This window comes from Oncorhynchus gorbuscha, linkage group LG17 (assembly GCF_021184085.1).
Source record: "Oncorhynchus gorbuscha isolate QuinsamMale2020 ecotype Even-year linkage group LG17, OgorEven_v1.0, whole genome shotgun sequence".
NCBI lineage: Eukaryota > Metazoa > Chordata > Actinopteri > Salmoniformes > Salmonidae > Oncorhynchus > Oncorhynchus gorbuscha.
The window spans coordinates 4,515,565-4,525,564 of record NC_060189.1 but is presented as its reverse complement, the minus strand read 5'-3'; the positions used below and the strand labels follow the sequence as shown (position 1 = coordinate 4,525,564).

At 46.6% G+C, this 10,000-nt stretch overlaps 1 protein-coding gene across 1 annotated transcript in view; it reads left to right on the top strand.

The window, feature by feature from the left end:
* Positions 1 to 10,000, top strand: part of LOC124002279 (son of sevenless homolog 2-like) — a 98,665-nt gene that overhangs the window by 78,919 nt on the left and 9,746 nt on the right. The window lies entirely within an intron of this gene.

The following is a 10,000-nucleotide window of genomic DNA, read 5'->3' as shown; positions in this document are numbered from 1 at the left end:
CACACACACAGGCCATGCATGTCCTTCTCACAGTGAGGTTGACCAGTGTTTCGACTTTGAGCTAGTCAAGGTGTTTTGGTCCTTTCCTACGGAGTCGCCATCTTGTGGTTAAATATGAAAATCGGGTCAAGCTCCCTGTCCAGGATCTGAGAGCTCCTGATTCCTGTCGGTTGACTATAGATTGTTATTATAGTTATTTATTATATCTGTAATCCGTAGTTGGTGAAACAGCCACGTCGGTTTGCGTTATTACATCAGCGAGGACCATGGGACGTCAGTAATAGAACAGTAGGACATGTCCTGAGACTTTTTTTAATCTTCCCACAATGCTCCTCTCCTCCGTGGCATCAAAAAACAAAACAAAAAAAAACAATAACGAAAGACACTGGGGTGGGGACAGATGTCGTCCACCCCCCCCCCCCCTTAAAAAAAACAGATTTCAGCTTTATGTCTTGTAAACCATGAGTCAATCAGTCGAACATTTGAATAGTGTTCTGCTGCTTGCTTGTGGCATCGATCACCTCCACGGAAAGTGTCCGTGCACCCACCAACAACTTTTAACAACATTTTATTCTTCCTGTAATGAGGGACGCGGTTTTCTCTGTGCATACGTTAAAACACGCATCATCAATGCCCTAATGCCTGTCCACCTTGTCTCTACTGCGAGCAGCAGCTGCAGGAGCACAGTGAGGAGCAGGACGACAGAGAGGGCCTGAAGCAGGCCATCACCGCTCTGCTCAACCTCCAGTGTAGCGTGGAACGCATCTACACCAAACACCTGCCCCGACGCAAGCCTGGGTACGTAGCTGCGCCTCCTGCAGATACACACGTCTTGCTACGACTCATTAAATGTGATTTGTTTTCAGGTTTGTTTTCATTGGAAACACATTGTGTTCTCAACAATTATTCTAGTTAAATAGAGGTTTTGATTGATTCCTCAGTTTCCTGATCTCTCTCTCTCTCCTTGTCTCTCTCTCTCTCCTTGTCTCTCTCTCCTTGTCTCTCTCTCTCGTTCTCTCTCTCTTTCTCTCGTTCTCTCTCTCTTTCTCTCGTTCTCTCTCTCTTTCTCTCTCTCTTTCTCTCGTTCTCTCTCTCTTTCTCTCGTTCTCTCTCTCTTTCTCTCGTTCTCGTTCTCTCTTTCTCTCTCTCGTTCTCTCTCTCTCTCTCTCGTTCTCTCTCTCTCTCTCTCTCTCCCTGTCTCTCTCTCTCTCTCGTTCTCTCTCTCTCTCGTTCTCTCTCTTTCTCTCTCTCGTTCTCTTTTTCTCTCTCGTTCTCTCTCTTTCTCTCGTTCTCTCTCGTTCTCTCTCTCTCGTTCTCTCTCTCTCTTTCTCTCTTTCTCTCTTTCTCTCTCTCTCTCTCTCTCTCTCTCTCTCTCTCTCTCTCTCTCGTTCTCTCTCTCTCGTTCTCTCTCTTTCTCTCTCTCGTTCTCTCTCTCGTTCTCTCTCTCGTTCTCTGTCTCTCTCTCTCTCTCTCTCTCTCTCTCTCTCTCTCTCTCTCTCTCTCTCTCCCTGTCTCTCTCTCTCGTTCTCTCTCTATTTCTCTCGTTCTTTCTCTCTCTCCCTCTCTCTTTCTCTCTCCCTGTCTCTCTCTCTCGTTCTCTCTCTCTCTTTCTCTCTCATATATATACACTCCTCCAGCGAGCCCATGTACCGTCTGTACAGTCGTCAGGTGCGCAGCAAGCAGCTGGCCATCAAGCGGATGAACGAGATCCAGAAGAGCATCGACGGCTGGGAGGGGAAGGACATCGGCCAGTGCTGTTCCGAGTTCATCCTGGAGGGGGCGCTCCTCCGCGCCGGCGCCAAACACGAGCGACACAACTTCCTGTTCGACGGACTCATGATCAGCTGCAAGGCCAATCAGAGCTCCCGACTCCCCGGTTCCGGAAGCGGGGCCGAGTTCCGTCTCAAGGAGAAGTTCGTCCTGCGGAAAGTTCGCATCGTGGACCGCGAGGACTCGGCGGAGTTCAAACACGCCTTCGAACTCGTCGGTAAAGACGAGAACTGTGTGGTGTTCTGCGCCCGCTCGGCGGAGGAGAAAGGGTCTTGGATGGCGGCGCTGGTCACCCTGCAGTACCGCTCCACGCTTGACCGTATGTTGGACACGGTTCTGCAGCACGAGGAGCAGGCCCAGCCCCTCCGCCTGCCCTCCCCCGAGCTTTACCGTTTCGCTGTGCACGACTCAGAGGAGAACATCGTGTTTGAAGATCGCGTCCAGAGCAAGACGGGGATACCCATTATTAAAGCAGGCACGGTGGTCAAGCTTATAGAGAGGCTCACCTACCACATGTATGCTGGTAAGCCTGGCTGAGATCGTGTTGTCTGTTTTAAGAGGAGTGTACTCTAGAGTCTAGGACAGTACTCTAGAGTCTAGGACAGTACTCTAGAGTCTAGGACAGTACTCTAGAGTCTAGGACAGTACTCTAGAGTCTAGGACAGTACTCTAGAGTAGGCCAGGAGTAGGCAACTAGATTCAACTGTCGGAAAAGTTTTGTCGGGGCGAATGGTCGAGGGGGCGGAACATAGTGTGTGTGTGTGTGTGTGTGTGTGTGTGTGTGTGTGTGTGTGTGTGTGTGTGTGTGTGTGTGTGTGTGTGTGTGTGTGTGTGTGTGTGTGTGTGTGTGTGTGTGTGTGTGTGTGTGTGTGTGTGTGTGTGTGTGTGTGTGTGTGTGTGTCTGTGTGTGTGTGTGTGTGTGTGTGCGTATAAACTCAGCAAAAAAAAGAAATGTCCTCTCACTGTCAACTGCATTTATTTTCAGCAAACTTAACATGTGTAAATATTTGTATGAACATAACAAGATTCAACAACTGAGACATAAACTGAACAAGTTCCACAGACATGTGACTAACAGAAATGGAATAATGTGTCCCTGAACAAAGGGGGGGTCAAAATCAAAAGTAACAGTCAGTATCTGGTGTGGTCACCAGCTGCATTAAGTACTGCAGTGCATCTCCTCCTCATGGACTTTAGCAGATTTGCCAGTTCTTGCTGTGAGATGTTACCCCACACTTCCATCAAGGCACCTGCAAGTTCCGGACATTTCTGGGGCGAATGGCCCTAGCCCTCACCCTCCGATCCAACAGGTCCCAGACGTGCTCAATGGGATTGAGATCCAGGCTCTTCGCTGGCCATGGCAGAACACTGACATTCCTGTCTTGCAGGAAATCACATGCAGAACGAGCTGTACGGCTGGTGGCATTGTCATGCTGAAGGGCCATGTCAGGATGAGACTGCAGGAAGGGTACCACATGAGGGAGGAGGATGTCTTCCCTGTAACGCACAGCGTTGAGATTTCCTGCAATGACAACAAGCTCAGTCCAATGATGCTGTGACACACCGCCCCAGACCGTGACGGACCCTCCATCTCCAAATCGATCCCGCTCCAGAGTACAGGCCTCGGTGTAACGCTCATTCCTTTGACGATAAACGTGAATCCGACCATCACCCCTGGTGAGACAAAACCGCGTCTGGTCAGTGAAGAGCACTTCTTTCCAGTCCTGTCTGGTCCAGCGACGGTGGGTTTATGCCCACAGGTGACTGTGTTACTGATGGAGGGATTGTGCGTTCCTGGTGTAACTCAGGCAGTTGTTGTTGCCATCCTGTACCTGTCCCGCTGGTGTGATGTTCGGATGTACCGATCCTGTGCAGGTGTTGTTACACGTGGTCTGCCACTGCGAGGACGATCAGCTGTCCATCCTGTCTTAGGCGTCTCACTGTACGGACATTGCAATTTATTGCCCTGGCCACATCTGCAGTCCTCATGCCTCCTTACAGCATGCCTAAGGCACGTTCACGCAGATGAGCAGGGACCTTGGGCATCTTTCTTTTGGTGTTTTTCACAGTCAGTAGAAAGGCCTCTTTAGTGTCCTAAGTTTTCATAACTGTGATCTTAATTGCCTACCGTCTGTAAGCTGTTAGTGTCTTAACGACCGTTCCACAGGTGCATGTTCATTACTTGTTTGTGGTTCATTGAACAAAGCATGGGAAACGGTGTTTAAACCCTTTACAATGAAGATCTGTGAAGTTATTTGGATTTTTAATAATTATCATTGAAAGACAGGGTCCCGAAAAAAGGACGGTTCTTTTTTTGCTGAGTGAGTGAGTGAGTGAGTGAGTGAGTGAGTGAGTGAGTGAGTGAGTGAGTGAGTGAGTGAGTGAGTGAGTGAGTGAGTGAGTGAGTGAGTGTAAATATATAGAAACACACACACACACACTACCGTTCAACAGTTTGGGGTCACTTAGAAATGTCCTTGTTTTTGAAAGAAAAGCACATTTTTTTGTCCATTTAAAATTGCATCAAATTGATCAGAAATACAGTGTAGACATTGTCAATGTTGTAAATGACTATTTTAGCTGGAAAAGCTCAGTTGTGCACCGGGGCCTCCCACTCCTGATAATGGGCCTCTGTACGCTTATGTAGATATTCCATTAAAAATCAGCCGTTTCCAGCTACAATTGTCATTTACAACATTAACAATGTCTACACTGTATTTCTGATCAATTTGATGTTATTACAAACACAAAGAAATTTGATTATTTATGATGCAAAAGTGTTATGATTCAATACATTATTCTGCCGTCCTTTAGATCCCAACTTTGTGCGCACTTTTCTGACCACCTACCGGTCCTTCTGCAAGCCCCACGAGCTCCTCGGCCTCCTGATAGACAGGTAGGCCGGACCTGCTTACCAGTGTGTTGTGTTTGTGCAGAGGCCAAGACATTTTTTAAAAGTTTTATTGTCACGCGCACAAGTACAGTGAAATGCCTTTCTTCTCAGCTCTTTCCAAACTATTCAGTAATCAATATCAGACCCCCTGGTCTAAAGTAGAGCCCCGTGGACCCCCTGGTCTAAAGTAGAGCCCCGTGGACCCCCTGGTCTAAAGTAGAGCCCCGTGGACCCCCTGGTCTAAAGTAGAGCCCCGTGGACCCCTGGTCTAAAGTAGAGCCCCGTGGGACCCCTGGTCTAAAGTAGAGCCCCGTGGGACCCCTGGTCTAAAGTAGAGCCCCGTGGACCCCCTGGTCTAAAGTAGAGCCCCGTGGACCCCTGGTCTAAAGTAGAGCCCTGTGGGACCCCCTGGTCTAAAGTAGAGCCCTGTGGACCCCTGGTCTAAAGTAGAGCCCTGTGGACCCCTGGTCTAAAGTAGAGCCCTGTGGACCCCTGGTCTAAAGTAGAGCCCCGTGGACCCCTGGTCTAAAGTAGAGCCCTGTGGACCCCTGGTCTAAAGTAGAGCCCTGTGGACCCCTGGTCTAAAGTAGAGCCCTGTGGACCCCTGGTCTAAAGTAGAGCCATGATTGTAAATAAGAATTTGTTTCCAAGTTATGAATAAAGGTTAAATAAAATTTAAATTAAAAGTCTGCTAGTTCTGTTTTGTCCTTCAGATCTGATGTCACCTGTATAAAGCTTTGGTTGTCTGTGTTCTCTGTTCTGTTCTGTGGATTGTTTTTAATATATTTTTTAAATATATTTCTTACAATTATTTTTTGCCTGAAACAAATTATTATTTTTGACACACAGGATTGAGATCCCAGAGCCGGAGCCCACCGAGGCAGACAAGCAGGCGCTATGGAACGGAGATCAGCCAATGGCTGCAGAGCTACAGAGGTTCCGGAGGGAGTACGTCCAACCCGTCCAACTCCGGTATAATCACCACTGTCCAATCAGACTCCTTCCCACTGTCCAATCAGACTCCTTCCCACTGTCCAATCAGACTCCTTCCCACTGTCCAATCAGACTCCTTCCCACTGTCCCAATGTCCAATCAGACTCCTTCCCACTGTCCCAATGTCCAATCAGACTCCTTCCCACTGTCCCAATGTCCAATCAGACTCCTTCCCACTGTCCAATCAGACTCCTTCCCACTGTCCAATCAGACTCCTTCCCACTGTCCAATCAGACTCCTTCCCACTGTCCAATCAGACTCCTTCCCACTGTCCAATCAGACTCCTTCCCACTGTCCCACTGTCCAATCAGACTCCTTCCCACTGTCCAATCAGACTCCTTCCCACTGTCCAATCAGTCTCCTTCCCACTGTCCAATCAGTCTCCTTCCCACTGTCCAATCAGACTCCTTCCCACTGTCCAATCAGACTCCTTCCCACTGTCCCACTGTCCAATCAGACTCCTTCCCACTGTCCAATCAGACTCCTTCCCACTGTCCAATCAGTCTCCTTCCCACTGTGCAATCAGACTCCTTCCCACTGTCCCACTGTCCAATCAGACTCCTTCCCACTGTCCAATCAGACTACTTCCCACTGTCCCACTGTCCAATCAGACTCCTTCCCACTGTCCAATCAGACTCCTTCCCACTGTCCAATCAGACTCCTTCCCACTGTCCAATCAGTCTCCTTCCCACTGTGCAATCAGACTCCTTCCTACTGTCCAATCAGACTCCTTCCTACTGTCCAATCAGACTCCTTCCCACTGTCCAATCAGACTCCTTCCCACTGTCCAATCAGACTCCTTCCCACTGTCCAATCAAACTCCTTCACACTGTCCAATCAGACTCCTTCCCACTGTCCAATCAGACTCCTTTCCACTGTCCAATCAGACTCCTTCCCACTGTCCAATCAGACTCCTTCCCACTGTCCAATCAGACTCCTTCCCACTGTCCAATCAGACTCCTTCCCACTGTCCAATCAGAGTACATCCCACTGTCCAAACTGACTCCTTCCCCCTGTCCAGAGTACATCCCTCTGTCCAATCAGAGTACATCCCTCTGTCCAATCAGAGTACATCCCTCTGTCCAATCAGAGTACATCCCTCTGTCCAATCAGAGTACATCCCTTTGTCCAATCAGAGTACATCCCTCTGTCCAATCAGAGTACATCCCTCTGTCCAATCAGAGTACATCCCTCTGTCCAATCAGAGTACATCCCTCTGTCCAATCAGAGTACATCCCTCTGTCCAATCAGAGTACATCCCTCTGTCCAATCAGAGTACATCCCTCTGTCCAATCAGAGTACATCCCTCTGTCCAAACAGAGTACATCCCTCTGTCCAATCAGAGTACATCCCTCTGTCCAATCAGAGTACATCCCTCTGTCCAATCAGAGTACATCCCTCTGTCCAATCAGAGTACATCCCTCTGTCCAATCAGAGTACATCCCTCTGTCCAATCAGAGTACATCCCTCTGTCCAATCAGAGTACATCCCACTGTCCAAACAGACTCCTTCCCTCTGTCCAAACAGAGTACATCCCTCTGTCCAAACAGACTCCTTCCCTCTGTCCAGAGTACATCCCTCTGTTCAATCAGACTCCTTCCCTCTGTCCAGAGTACATCCCTCTGTCCAATCAGAGTACATCCCTCTATCCAATCAGAGTACATCCCTCTGTCCAATCAGAGTACATCCCTCTGTCCAATCAGAGTACATCCCTCTGTCCAATCAGAGTACATCCCACTGTCCAATCAGAGTACATCCCACTGTCCAATCAGAGTCCATTGCACCATCCCACTGTCCAATCAGAGTCCATTGCACCATCCCACTGTCCAATCAGAGTCCATTGCACCATCCCACTGTCCAATCAGAGTCCATTGCACCATCCCACTGTCCAATCAGAGTCCATCGCACCATCCCACTGTCCAATCAAGACTCCTTCTCACCCTCCCGCTGTCCAATCAGACTCATCCATCCCTCCTTGATGGGGGTGGTCAATCATCACCCTTCCTGTGGCCCTAACCTTACGACTTTCTACTGTGGCATCTCTCAAAATAGTTTTTTTTTTAAATCACAGTGATAACTATTGAAATAAAAAGTGCTTTATAAATTAATTTGACTGATCATTCGTGTGTCTCTCTCTCTCAGGGTCCTGAATGTTTTCCGTCAGTGGGTGGAACATCATTTCTATGACTTTGAGAACGACCCTGAGCTACGAGGCAGACTGGAGGAGTACATCAGCAGCATTATACAGCTACGGGTACTACCTCAATACTACAGTACTACTACCTCAATACTACACTACTACCTCAATACTACACTACTACCTCAATACTACAGTAAATAATAATAATAATAATAATATATGCCATTTAGCAGACGCTTTTATCCAAAGCGACTTACAGTCATGTGTGCATACATTCTACGTATGGGTGGTCCCGGGGATCGCACCCACTACCCTGGCGTTACAAGCGCCATGCTCTACCAACTGAGCTACTACTACCTCAATACTACACTACTACCTCAATACTACACTACTACCTCAATACTACAGTACCACTACACTACTACCTCAATACTACAGTACCACTACACTACTACCTCAATACTACAGTACTACTACCTCAATACTACAGTACTACCTCAATACTACAGTACTACTACCTCAATACTACACTACTACCTCAATACTACACTACTACCTCAATACTACAGTACTACTACCTCAATACTACACTACTACCTCAATACTACACTACTACTACACTACTACCTCAATACTACAGTACCACTACACTACTACCTCAATACTACACTACTACCTCAATACTACAGTACCACTACCTCAATACTACACTACTACCTCAATACTACAGTACCACTACACTACTACCTCAATACTACACCACTACCTCAATACTACAGTACTACCTCAATACTACACTACTACCTCAATACTACAGTACTACTACCTCAATACTACAGTACCACTACACTACTACCTCAATACTACAGTACTACCTCAATAGTACACTACTACCTCAATACTACAGTACTACTACCTCAATACTACTACAGGACTACCTCAATAATACTACCTCAATACTACTACAGGACTACCTCAATACTACTACAGGACTACCTCAATAATACTACAGGACTACCTCAATACTACTACCTCAATAATACTACAGGACTACCTCAATAATACTACAGGACTACCTCAATAATACTACAGGACTACCTCAATACTACTACAGGACTACCTCAATACTACTACAGGACTACCTCAATACTACTACAGGACTACCCCAATACTACTACCTCAATACTACTACAGGACTACCTCAATACTACTACAGGACTACCTCAATAATACTACAGGACTACCTCAATACTACTACCTCAATAATACTACAGGACTACCTCAATAATACTACAGGACTACCTCAATACTACTACAGGACTACCTCAATACTACTACCTCAATAATACTACAGGTCTACCTCAATAATACTACAGGACTACCTCAATAATACTACAGGACTACCTCAATAATACTACAGGACTACCTCAATAATACTACAGGACTACCTCAATAATACTACAGGACTACCTCAATACTACTACAGGACTACCTCAATACTACTATCTCAATAATACTACAGGAGAACCTCAATAATACTACAGGACTACCTCAATACTACTACAGGACTACCTCAATACTACTACCTCAATAATACTACAGGACTACCTCAATAATACTACAGGACTACCTCAATAATACTACCTCAATAATACTACAGGACTACCTCAATACTACTACAGGACTACCTCAATACTACTACCTCAATACTACTACAGGACTACCTCAATACTACTACCTCAATAATACTACAGGACTACCTTGATACTACTACCTCAATACTACTACAGGACTACCTCAATACTACTACTGCAATACAACTACAGGACTACCTCAATAATACTACAGGACTACCTCAATACTACTACCTCAATACTACTACAGGACTACCTTGATACTACTACCTCAAAACTACTATCCCAATACTACTACAGGACTACCTCAATAATACTACCTCAATACTTCTACCGCAATACCACTGCAGCACTACCTCAATACTACTACCGCAATACTACTACAGGACTACCTCAAAACTACTATCCCAATACTACTACAGGACTACCTCGATACTACTACCTCAATACTACTACAGGACTACCTTGATACTACTACCTCAATACTACTACAGGACTACCTCAATACTACTACCTCAATACTACTACAGGACTACCTCAATATTACTACCGCAATACTACTACAGGACT